The sequence below is a fragment of the Nannospalax galili genome, unplaced genomic scaffold, assembly GCF_000622305.1.
Source record: "Nannospalax galili isolate Female #2095 unplaced genomic scaffold, S.galili_v1.0 scaffold453, whole genome shotgun sequence".
Lineage (NCBI taxonomy): Eukaryota > Metazoa > Chordata > Mammalia > Rodentia > Spalacidae > Nannospalax > Nannospalax galili.
Genome location: NW_008334081.1, coordinates 2,048,156 through 2,059,674, shown reverse-complemented (window position 1 = coordinate 2,059,674; position 11,519 = coordinate 2,048,156). Strand labels below are relative to the sequence as shown.

The following is an 11,519-nucleotide window of genomic DNA, read 5'->3' as shown; positions in this document are numbered from 1 at the left end:
GGCCGACCCTGGGCTAGGGTGGGCGGAGGTCGCCGGGGGAGGGCGCACTGCGGGCGGATCTGGAGACCTGCATCCCTTCCCTGCGCGCCTTCCCTATAGAGGAGCCGCCCAGAGGGATGCTCCGGTCCCTGGGGGAGGGGGTCGTTAATGCCAGGTTAGGAACCTGGAGACGGATGCAGGCATCCGGACAGGGCGCGGCTGAGGAGCTAGGCCCGAGGGGAGGCTGATTTGGTCCCCGGTGGGGGAGGGCAGATGATGGAGCCGAAAGCAAAACAGGCGGGCTGGGCGGGGGCTGCGGCGCCAGGGCCAGGCCACCAGCTTGCTTGGTGCGCACGCGGATGCTGCCCATCACTCCCCGTGCGGTGTCCCCTCCCCGGGAGACACCACCTCCCTTCCAGAAAGACCTAACACCAGGAAGGGCCACCCGCAGATGCGATTGACGACTACTAAGCCAGCGCCCCAGTAACAGGTGTGGTCGGGGCTGGCGGGAGGGGCAGAGGGATGCGTGGTCCGGCTGACCCTGGTCCCCAGGCGCCTGGCGTCGGTTGACAGGAGGACACTGACAGTGAAGACCCTTACACTCCCTCCTTCAATTGCCCCTCTCAGCCCAACTGCCCCCCCCCCGGGAAGGCCACCCCCCCCCGGGCTGGGGAGGCGTCGGGGCTAGGAGGGAGGGTCTGCGAACGGGCCTGGTGCCAGCTGGTGGGGGCTGCAGGCGCGGAAGGGGGAGGGGAAGGAGGGATTGCCAAGTCATGGGGCCTGTTGGGCGCGAGCGCGACATCGCCAGGGCGCGGACCCGATGCGCGCCCACGTCCCCAGGAATGGGACTTTACCCCAATGGCCAGGGGACCCGTCCTCCAGCAGCCAGCTGTCCTAAGAGGCGTCCGCACTGCTGGGATTAAAGGCCAGCTAGGGCAAGAGGATTGAATCACAGGGCTGCGGGAAGAGGAGGTGCGGAGAGCTGCTGCCGCGCAGGGCTGGTCCAGGCCCAATCCCAGGGACCCACAGACTGAGCACAGGCTCCTGTCGGAGACGCGGTCACCGCGATCTGGCTGAAGGTGACTGCCAGGTCAGCATGCCCAGCTCCTCGGTCTGAGAAGGCAGCGCGGACTGCAGAAAGCTGTGGGGTCCCGGGGGCAGGGGGCCCCAAGTGCGGCGGCCATTTTGCAGGTGTGGCTGGTCATCTGCCTCAGACAGGCTGGGGGTGCGGGGTGGGCAGATGTGGGGCTGGCAGCGGGGTGCAGTGCGGCAGGGTGAGGGGTGCAGCAGAGTCCAAGGCAGGCCTCAGGTCTGCTCTTGCTCTGCACAAGCGGGATCCTAGGGGTTCCATGCTTTTGGTGGGTGGGGTCAACACCCAGGGCTTCTCTGATGGAGGGATGCAGGCGGTTCAGCCTCCTCTAGATATGAAATCTGAGGAGGGTCCTGGTGCCCAATGCAGGGACCTCACGCTAGCAGCTCTCTCCTGTAATGAGGGTGGACCTGAAGGGCAGGCTGTCCTTTTTGGCTTGTGGGACACTGGTCAGAGGGCCTGGGTTCAGGGGTCCCTGTGTAAGAGTTTGCATGCCCCCCCCCCACTGGGTACTCCCTCAGCTAGATGCCTCCTGTCTCACTGGCCCTGTCCAAATACCTGGCTCAGATGGAACTCCTGAGCCTCCAGACTGCACCTGCCCCCCGCAGGTGGACAAAGCCAGAGCTGATAAGTGGCAGGGTTGGCTTCAGGCCCTGGCCAGTAGGTAGAGGTAGCCTCGTGGCCCAGGCTGCTCAGGGCCATCCTTCACAGTCCCCTGCTGATCATGTCCTCTGCTAGTCCTCCTGTGGTCTCTGTGCAGGGCAGGGGGAGCAATGGCAGGAGCCATGAGAGATGGAGCTGCCTAGCCTCAGGATGAGCCAAGGAAGGCCACCAGATTGGGGTCAGAGGAGGCCAGCCAGGATAAAAACTATACCCTGGCCAAACCTGTAGGCAGAGTCCATCCATCCAAGAACTTGGAAGGACTCAGCGGTAACCTATGGCAGACAGTGGTGGATCTGGGCCACTTAATCTATAGTGCTGGCAGATGCATATGTGGTTGCTTTGTACAGTGGCAGATAATCCCTAGAGAGTGTGCAAAACCAGGGCTATTAGGCCCAAAGGATAGTGCTCACCAGTGCCCACACTGGTGGTCAGAGGCAGAGGGCTCCCCAGCGCTACATGATGTAGCTGGCCTGCTGTTTATTTCTGAGTCCAGAGTCCTGGCCCCTGCATGACATGACTATTCTTTCCCCAGAGTGTTGGTGACCAAGGAAAGGTCTGGCTGGCTAAGCCAGACCTAGCATGATGCAGATGGGGACACTGGAGGGATGGTGGGCTCAGTCAAGGTCAGCAGGGGAGGCCTTCCTGACTCCCTTGCCTCCTGAGTCCTCAGAGTACCTGCCCAGCCCCTCCTGGTGGCACTTAGTTCTTAAGTTGCCTCTGTGGAAGCCTCTACACCCTGCCTTTAATCTAATCCCAAGTCTTGTGGTGTAGAGAGGCCCAGTCATTCAGATGGTCTGTGTGTTGCCCCTGTTCAGATTTCAGGACTCAGGTCAAGCTAGAATCCAGCTACCCAGACTGCCTTCTTACCCATGCCCAGTGCCAGGGTCCGACAGCCATGCCTGGGCCTAGAAGTAGGTGGAGGGCAAAGACCAGAGACATCAAGTGACTGAATGTCCCCCTGCCAAGGGTGACAGTGCCTCAGAAGTTGGGTCCCACTGGTCTTGTCCCACCTCTCACCATCCTGACGAGCTGCTGACAGGTGGGGAAAGTAACTGTAGCCTACCTAGGATAGCTAGCAGGCAGAGATGAGGCAGGAGTCCTGGCATCCCCCTAAAATTTCCTGAGTACCACTGGCCTTGTGCTGGGGGTCCGGGGGCAGGCCAGAGGCCAACTCAAGGGAGGGGACCAGAGGGGCAGTCAGGGCCATTTCGACCCCTAGAACAACTTCTCCACATAGCACTGTGTGCTATACAGGCCCTTGTGGGACTGAAGCCACACACACACCAAACATACTAGCACATTTACACCTGAGTACTTTTGCACAGGTCACACTCATGCACACAGTCACATGTACACACACACACACACACACACACACACACACACACACGTGTGCATACACTGACTTCTGGCTCCTTGACTCCTGCCTCTTTTCCTGCTTGACTCTCTTCCCTGGACAGCACTCTGCCCAGACCTGGATCTGCCTGCAGGGCTCTTTGGATGCTGCCTCATCTAGAAAGCTTGCTGTAAGCTCCCAACACACAGAGTGCCTCCTCCCAACCCTGACTTAGTTCTAGGAGGAAAGCAGGGAGCATTCATGTGGCGTAAACTGTGCTATGCCCTTGTGTGAATTCGCTTAGCTGATGTTCCCAGATGCCAGTGAGTAAGTTGTGGCATCCGCAATTCTCAGATGCAGACTGAGGCTCCTGAGAAGTCATGTGGCTTATAAGAGAGGACCCCAGTTCTGGTCTCCCTTCCAGAGATTGCTGCTTTTATAGTGCCTTCTGTTTACTTTCCACCCCTCCCATCTGTCCTACCTCCCCTTCCAGGGGACAGCATGGTGTCACCCCTTACCCTCCAGTAAGACTTAGTGAGCAAGCCCAGGGCAAGCAACTGCCCCCTGTCCACTGGGATTGCCTTGGGTTTTGAGTTTCTGAGGCTGGCTGGGTAGAACTCTGGGAGTCACAATGGCCCCTGACTGCTCCTGACAGCCCTTGAGCTGGCCTCTGACCTGCACCCAGTGAGAAGCTGGTGATGCTTGGGGGTGTCCTAGAGAGGGGCTAGGCCTCTTCCCCATCTCCACCTGCCAGCGACCTTTGGGTGGCCCTTAGCTGCCTTCCCCACCTGTCACCAGCTCAAGACAGACCAGTGGGGACCAGCTTCTAAGGCTGCTGCCCTGGGCATGGGGACACTGAGTTGCTCCATGTCACTGGTTCTGTCTGCCTGTTTCTCGGTCCAGGCCCACTGGATGTAGCTTCCCAGCACTGGGCAGAGCTGCAGTGCCTCAGGCTGTGTACTGCCTCAGAGCCTGGGTAGGACTATCTTGGTCAGGGTTTTCTTTTCTCTAGATCTTGGCTATCCTTTTCTAGTACTGAATGGGTTTCTTATGTCTTCAGGTTTCCCTAGCTCTGGTGAGTCCCCTCTTTTGTGGCACCCGGTCCTGGGGGCTGTCTCCCTCTGTCCAGCCTGGGTGCTGTTGGCCTGCTGCTACTCAGTGCCTCCCCAGAAGCTGGTTACTACGTTTCCTTGATTGGAGTCTCTGATTCTTGGCCCCTTTGGCTGCTTGTTCCTGGTTTTTGGTCTTGCTCTCCTGAAGAACATCCTTGTATGACTTACTGAAAATGACATGAATCTGTGAGTGTGTGAGGGGTCCTGCTCCATCCTCATCCCTTGCTAGAGGGTGAGCCATGCAGTCGTCTAAGTGGTGAGTCATTTCCTGAGGAGGCTGTGGCTTCATGGGTCTGGGCATCCAGGTGCTTACAGGAGCCTTTGACAACAGCCAGTGTCTTTGGATTCCCCACTTCGCACAGAGTTCTGCCCGTGCATGCTGGCAAGTCTATGTGAGTTTTTGTTTTTGATGATGGTCATGGATGGGCCTTTTAAATGGAAGACAGGATTTCTTCTTCACAGGTTTGTAACTCCTCCCTTTCTTTTTTTCTGTTTTCTTCCTCAGAATCGCATGTGGCCGTTTCTCTCCATTCTCCCTTCCCTTGTCTCCGTTCTGTTTTCTGGACAATGTTGGACTTCATTTTCCAGTTCTTTGCCTGGAATTTCAGCTTTTCCGTGTTTTGTCCTTGACGCTTCACCCTCCCTGACTCTAACTGCTCCCATTTCACAGCATCCTGCTTCTACTTCAGAACACTGTCTTTCTAAGGTACTGGAGGAGTAAGCAGAAGTTTTGTTCATTTTGTTCCTGTCTGTGGCTTCTCTTTCCCAGGAAGCTTGTTTTCAGGTGTTTTATTCTGTCCCTTCACTTCACGCTTCTGCTCTGTGCACAGATGCTGGAGCCTTCGTTGGCTCGCACATGTGCTTGGGAGGCCCAGCAGTAGAGTTTGTGATGTGCTTCCTTCCTTTGAGTGGGGGCTCTGACTGGAGTGAGGGTCCTCAGCAGGCTTGGGCCCAGGTAATGGAGTGTCTGCAGCCAAGCTGCCCGTCCAGTATCAGAGTTTTGGTTGTGGCCTCAAGCCTGAAAGCCTTGCTGTTTCATACTTGTGATAAGCATTCAGCTGCCTGCTTGGGGGTCCTAGTGATGCTACCTGCCATGGGGGTAGGTGGGAACGGGTAAGGTTTCTGTTTTAGCCCTGTGACTCACTCTGCCTTCCTCTGGATCCCTTGGGTATCCAACCTTGATCCTTGGGGAGGTCCTACACTGAGCTCTCTCCTCGCTCCTCTTGCATCGTTGGAGGCTGAGGTTCTGGGGGATGACCACTCTCACCCTTCGCCCTTGCTGTGGGGGACACTATTGTGCCCTCTTTCATTTCATGAGGTCTCAGTGACCAGCAGCCCTGGATGTCAGTTCACCAAAGTCCCCCTTCTCGGTCTTTGGGAGTCTTGGGTGTCAACTGGCTTCTGCATTCATTGTGATGAATGGTGACGAACCCCACCCCCACTTTTTTTTCACATAGTCTCAGAGATGAATCAGTTCAGGAGGAGGACCATGCTGATGGAGGGTATGTTCTGCAGTGTTCCTGGCACATGTCAGGCCACTGGTTGTCTTGGAGGTAGGCAGGTCCTTAGATAAAGGCTGCCGGGGATACCCTTGTGCATTCTCCATAGAGTCCTAACCTTCTCTGGTGGTCAGGAACATCTGTTCCTCACCTTCCCTGGCCCCATGCTTCCCTGGCCTTCTGCATGTGTCTTAGTCCATTCTGTTGCTATAATGAAATACCCAAGACCAGATAACTCACACAACATAGAGGCTCACCTAGCCCATAGTTCAAGAACATGGCTCCTGCATTTGCTCAGCTCTAGTAAAGGACCCATTTGAGAAAGAGCAAGTGTGCCAGAGAACTTGCTTTTATATTAAAGCTGCTCCTGTAGTGAGTCATTAAGCCATGAATCCATAAATGGACCATTTCTTCAACACCTCCAAAAGTCCCATCCTGAAGACGCCATTAACACGTAACTCTAGGGATTACGTTCAAGGCAGTAGCACCCTTGGTCATTGCATCATGGCTGTCTCCTACGCCCTGCCCCCAGGGATTTGGCTTTTCCTAGCTCTCCTTGTGTTCACACAGAGCCTGAAATCGTCTGAGAGCCCATGGAGACAGATGAGCTCCTGGAGGCCAACCCCGAGTCCGCAGTGGCCTACTCTGTGGTTCTGGTGGGCTCTTGTTGCATTTTTATTGTGTGCTTGGGTTCCTAGCCCCTGCCCTGAGTGCCTGGACCCAGGCTCAGTCTCTGTCCTCTAGTCATGGCTGTGTGTCACTTAGCCCCTTCTCTCCTCCCCTCTGTTTTCACATAGACACATCCTGGCCCATGTCACCCTCATACACTGGTGGTACCACCTCTGATGGTCTAGTAAAGGCCCCTTTCCCCAACTCAGGGCTCCCTGAGGCAGCTCAGGCTCCTCTGGACTCTGCCTTTCTTATTTCTACCCTAGCCTGCTCCTCCCACAGTTCCTGTGCCCAATGACCCTTCTCTCTGCCTTTGAGAGAGTGCACCCAGAGATATGCAGAGGCCAGAGGAGGGCTTTGAGTGTCCTGCACAATTACTCTTCACCTTAGTCTCTTGAAACAGGGTCTCTCACTGAATCTAGTTCACCATTTTTCAGCTAGGCTGGCAGGCCAGCAAGCCCCAGTGATACTCCTATCTCTGCAACCTCTCCTCTTCCCCAGGGTTGGAGTTAAGTTACAGGTTTGCCCGACTTTTTATGTGGGTGTTAGGAATCCGAACTCAGGTCCTCGTGTCAGGAAGCACTGTTACCCACTGAGCCATCTCCCCACCTCTGGCTACCCACCAGATGTAAAGGACTGTGTCCATAGGTCTGTTTCTGGTCCCTTCTGTTTGCATTGGTACTTTTCTAGCTCTCTCAAGTTGTCCTTGAACTTCCTAGGTAATGGAAGATGACCTTGAACTCCTGATCCTCCTGCCTCTACCTCCCAAGTGCTGGGACCACAGGCATGCCCCACTGTACCAGGATTCCCACCCAGTTTTAGTACTTAGGTTGTCCCTCCTGATCTTCAGGGGACACATTCCAAGACCCCAAGTGTATGCCTGAAGCTATGATAGGACCCAACCCTACATATATTTTTTTCCTATATATGTATATCTGTTTAATTTTATAAAGTGGGCACAGTAAGAGGTTAACACTAATGCAGAATAAAATGGAGCTGTTATAACAATAGACCTAATGAAACTTACTAAAACAGAAATCATTTATTTCTAGAATTTTCCATTTAATATTTTTAGGTTGTGGTTGATCCCAGGTAGCTGAATCCAAATGTGTTATAGTCAGCTTTCTGTTTCTATAATAAATCGACTTATAAAGAGAGGAGGTTTGTTAGAGCTCACATCTTTTGTTCAAAGTCGCATGCCTTCATTGCTTTGACTCCGTGTTGAGTCTTCGTGGTGAAGCAAAGCCATTACCAGGATCTAAAGAGAGAAGATGAGAGGAACTGGGGTCCCCTTATCCCCACCTCCCCACTGACTGGAACACACTCATAAGGTCCACTCCCAGCAGTGCCACGCTGGGGACTCAGGGGTCATGGGTGGGTGGTACAGGTGGAGCCATAGCCCAGCCAGGTCTGGTGAACTCATGGGCAAGGAGGTAATGTGTTGCTTCCTGGTCTCCTTCCCTTCAAACTTGTGTCTGGTGTTCCTAGTGTCTCCTGTATACATTTTTAGAAGTAACTTGCCAAGTTTTATAAAAGAGATTAAGATATTAGAAATTACACTGAAGTCTTGGATTAATTTGGATGAAAATCAACAATTTAGAGATTTTGAGATTTTTGTTTTTCACAAAAGCTCATAGCCTGGCCTAGGGAAATGGCTCAGTTGGTAAAGTGTTTGCCTCACAAATATGAGGATTTGAGTGTGATACTCAGTACCCACGGGGGAGGGGGCAGCCAGCATGTGCCTGTAATCTGGTGCTGGGGAGGTGGAGACAGTAGGATTCCTAGGTTTTGCTGGCCAGCAGTCTAGCTGAATCTGTAAGCTCCAGGTCTTACAGATCTCTCTGTAATCTTTCATGTGGAGAGACTGAGGAAGGCACTCAAGGTCTACCTCTGCCTTCCACATACATACATTTCTGGGAAAGTGTTGTTTCTACATAAATGAGCAAATAGGAGGGTGAATAATGATGACTTAGTTTCTTTCCAGGGTGTCTTAGGTTGTTTGCTATTTTTTCTGAATTTCTGGTGTGGTTGGAACTTCTCTCTGACAGTTAAGTAGAAGTGGTGGATTGCACACTGGGCGTGCCCTGAATGCTAACAGATTGGCTTTTCAGTATCACCACCATGATGTTTGGTGGGTTTCAGTGGATACCTTCTGGAGGTTAGAAATAGTTTTTTTTTCCTCTAATACTGATCAGAGTTTTAATATAGGTGGGTCTGGGAAACTACTGAATGCTCTTTTTATGTCTACTGAGGATGCTATACACTCCCCGTTAGCTGGGTGTGTGATGAATCACAATGACAGATGTCCTGTTAAGCTATGCCAGTATTCTAGGAGCAATGGTTTTCTTGCTAGTTAAAAATGTTTAATTCTTGGGGCTGGAGAGGTGGCTCAGCAGTTAAGAACACTGGCTGTTCTTGCAGAAGACCCAGGTTCGAATCCCAGCACCCACATGGCAGCTAACCGCTGTCCATAACTCCAGTTCCAGGGGATCAACAGCCTCTTCTGTCCTCCACGGGCATTGCATGACACAGGTGCACTTACCTACATGCAGGCAATACACACATACACATAAAATAAAAATAATAAAATAAAATATAAAAATGTTTAATTCCATTTGTTTATTTACTTTTCGTGTGTTCTTGCACATATCACATGTGGAGGTCAGAGGACAACTGGGCGGAGTTAGTCCTTCCTTTCACCATGTATGTCCCAGGATTGAACTTAGGTTTTCACCTTTGCGGCAAGTGCCTTCACCTGCTGAACCATCTTGCTGACACCTTTGCTAATTCTTTTGAAGTTTTCTGTCTTACAGCCATCAGAGAAACTGATTTATAATCTTCATATAATTTTTTCTCCAATTTTCCTTGTTTTTCATTAAAATTATGTTAGCCTCAGTTAATAAGCGAGGAGTGTATTCTTCCTGCATCCCTTTCTTTTGCCTATTTTTTGCAAAGTCTATATAAAATTTTAATTATTTTTTTAAATGTATGGTATAACCCACTCTTAAAGAATTAGTTTTTTTGTCTGTGGACAAATTTATATGCTACATTATTTACATCATTTTCTTTAGGTAGAGTCTTGCTATGCCGCCCAGGTTGCTCTCAAACGCCAGGCCTAAGTGACCCTCCCACTTCAGTCTCTCAGGGGTCAGGAATGTGCACACACCACAGTGCCTGGCTTGTGGGTACATTTTAAAATCATTGAATCAATTTTGCCTAATAGCGTAGACATTTTCATGTTTCTGCTGACTGACATTTTTTTTTCCTTCTTGGCATGTCTAGTAATTTTTGATTGATAGCTAGGCATGGTTTTACACTGTGGTCTGTCTGCGTTGTGCATTTGTCCTCTGGAGTACGTTGGACATTGCTTTGGCAGGCTGGCATCCTTCTGGAAGAACAGTTTCATCAGCGCAAGCCTGTTAAGCTTTTCTAGAGTGGCTCTAGAGTAGACTTCTTGCGGGGATGTGTACTCAGCCAACAAACACAGGACTTCTTTGGGGTCTCCACTGAATCCCTGGTTGGGAGAGGACTCAGTCATTTTGTGTCTGGATCACAGGGGCATGGATCAATACTGTGGAAGATTCAAGGGTACCCAACTTCCAACCTCCTGAAACTCTGACCTCCAGTGTAGCACTACCTTCCTGTGATGGTGCCTCTAGGCGTTGACCTCTTGGAGATCGGCGCCTTGAAATGCCTGCTGTCCAGGGTCTGTAGACAGTTATTTCCACATATTTTACATATTTTTTTTTAAAATCTAGTCATTGTTTACAGTGAGAGTTAAGTCTGGACCCTTCGATTCCATTCTGATTGGAGGTAGAGGCCCCATATGTTTCTTGTGAGTATTTTTGCTATTGTTGACTAAGAATTTCCATACTTCTTTCACAATTTCTTTGTTATGTTAGTTATTAAAAACTGTTTTAAAGAATTATAAAGGAGTTAATTTTTAATTAACATTTAATTTGTCAAGTGGAGTGATACATTTGATACAGTCTGGAAATTATTGGAACTTGCCTTGTGGCCTGCTAAGCTTTGAATTTTAAATAATTGTATTTTGAGTCCTAAAGGTTCTATGTGGTTCTTTTACATATTTCCACATTGTTTTTGATCCATGTTTATTTCTGTAAATATTTAAACATACTTGTTTTATAATCTTTGTGTGATCATTTCAATATCTGAAGTCCCTCAGTGGCTTCAGATGCTGATCCCCGAGGCCAGCACTGAGCTGATTTCTTAAGTCTGAGGATCAGTGGGTCACACAGGTATTCTCTGTTTGCATCTGAAACCACAGAAGTACAGGACTGTGGCTGCAGATTCTTACAAGCACTTGCATTTTTGCCACCGGCGGCTGAGTGTCACTGAGGCACTCCCATGTCCCTTTAATGGCAGATGGGTCTCCTCAGCTTCGCATCACTGGTATCTGCAACATGATCCCAGTTCTTTGATGCCTGGCATCAGCGCAAGTGTTTGCCTTCCTGCTGGCATAAGACTCCAGTTTCAGCAGTACTGTTCATTCACTCATTCATTCATTCATTCATTCACTCACTCACTTATTCATTCATTCATTCATTCATCCTTTCATTAATCCATCCACCTATCCATTCATCCATCAATCCATCCATCCACCCATCCATCCACTTATTTATCCATCCATCCACCCATCCATCCATCCACCCATCCATGCATGTACCCACCCATCCACCTATCCATCCATCCACCTATCTATCCATCCATCCACCCACCCACCCATCCATCCACCTATCTATCCATCCATTTACCCATCTATCCATTCATCCATCTATCCATCTATCCCTCCCTCCATCCACCCATCCACCCATTCACCTATCCATTTCACCCATCCACCCATCCACCTAGGTGAATTTGAATCCGGGTCCTCTGCAAAAACAGCCAGTGCTCTTAACTGCTGAGCCATCTCTGTAGATTTTTTTCCCTCAAATATAACTCATTTTTTTTAATTTATTGATTTTTTTGTGTATTTCATACAGAACATCCCAAACAATCTTATTCATCTATATACCCACATCCCAAATGACACCCTCCCCAACCCCCCCCCCCACTGCCACTGGAGCCTATATACTCTATCATTCCTGTTACTGTTCACTGTTGTTGGTGCTCCCAGCCATTCCCCAGTGCTTGTCCATCTGGTGAGTCTT

The 11,519-nt window shown here is 50.6% G+C and overlaps 1 protein-coding gene across 1 annotated transcript in view; it reads left to right on the top strand.

The window, feature by feature from the left end:
- Nucleotides 1-1,051: 1,051 nt before the first annotated feature.
- Nucleotides 1,052-11,519, top strand: part of Kif1a (kinesin family member 1A) — an 89,146-nt gene continuing 78,678 nt past the window's right edge. Inside the window, 1 exon segment of the mRNA XM_017797166.2 lies at nucleotides 1,052-1,069. The gene's annotated coding sequence lies outside the window, so the exon portion shown is untranslated.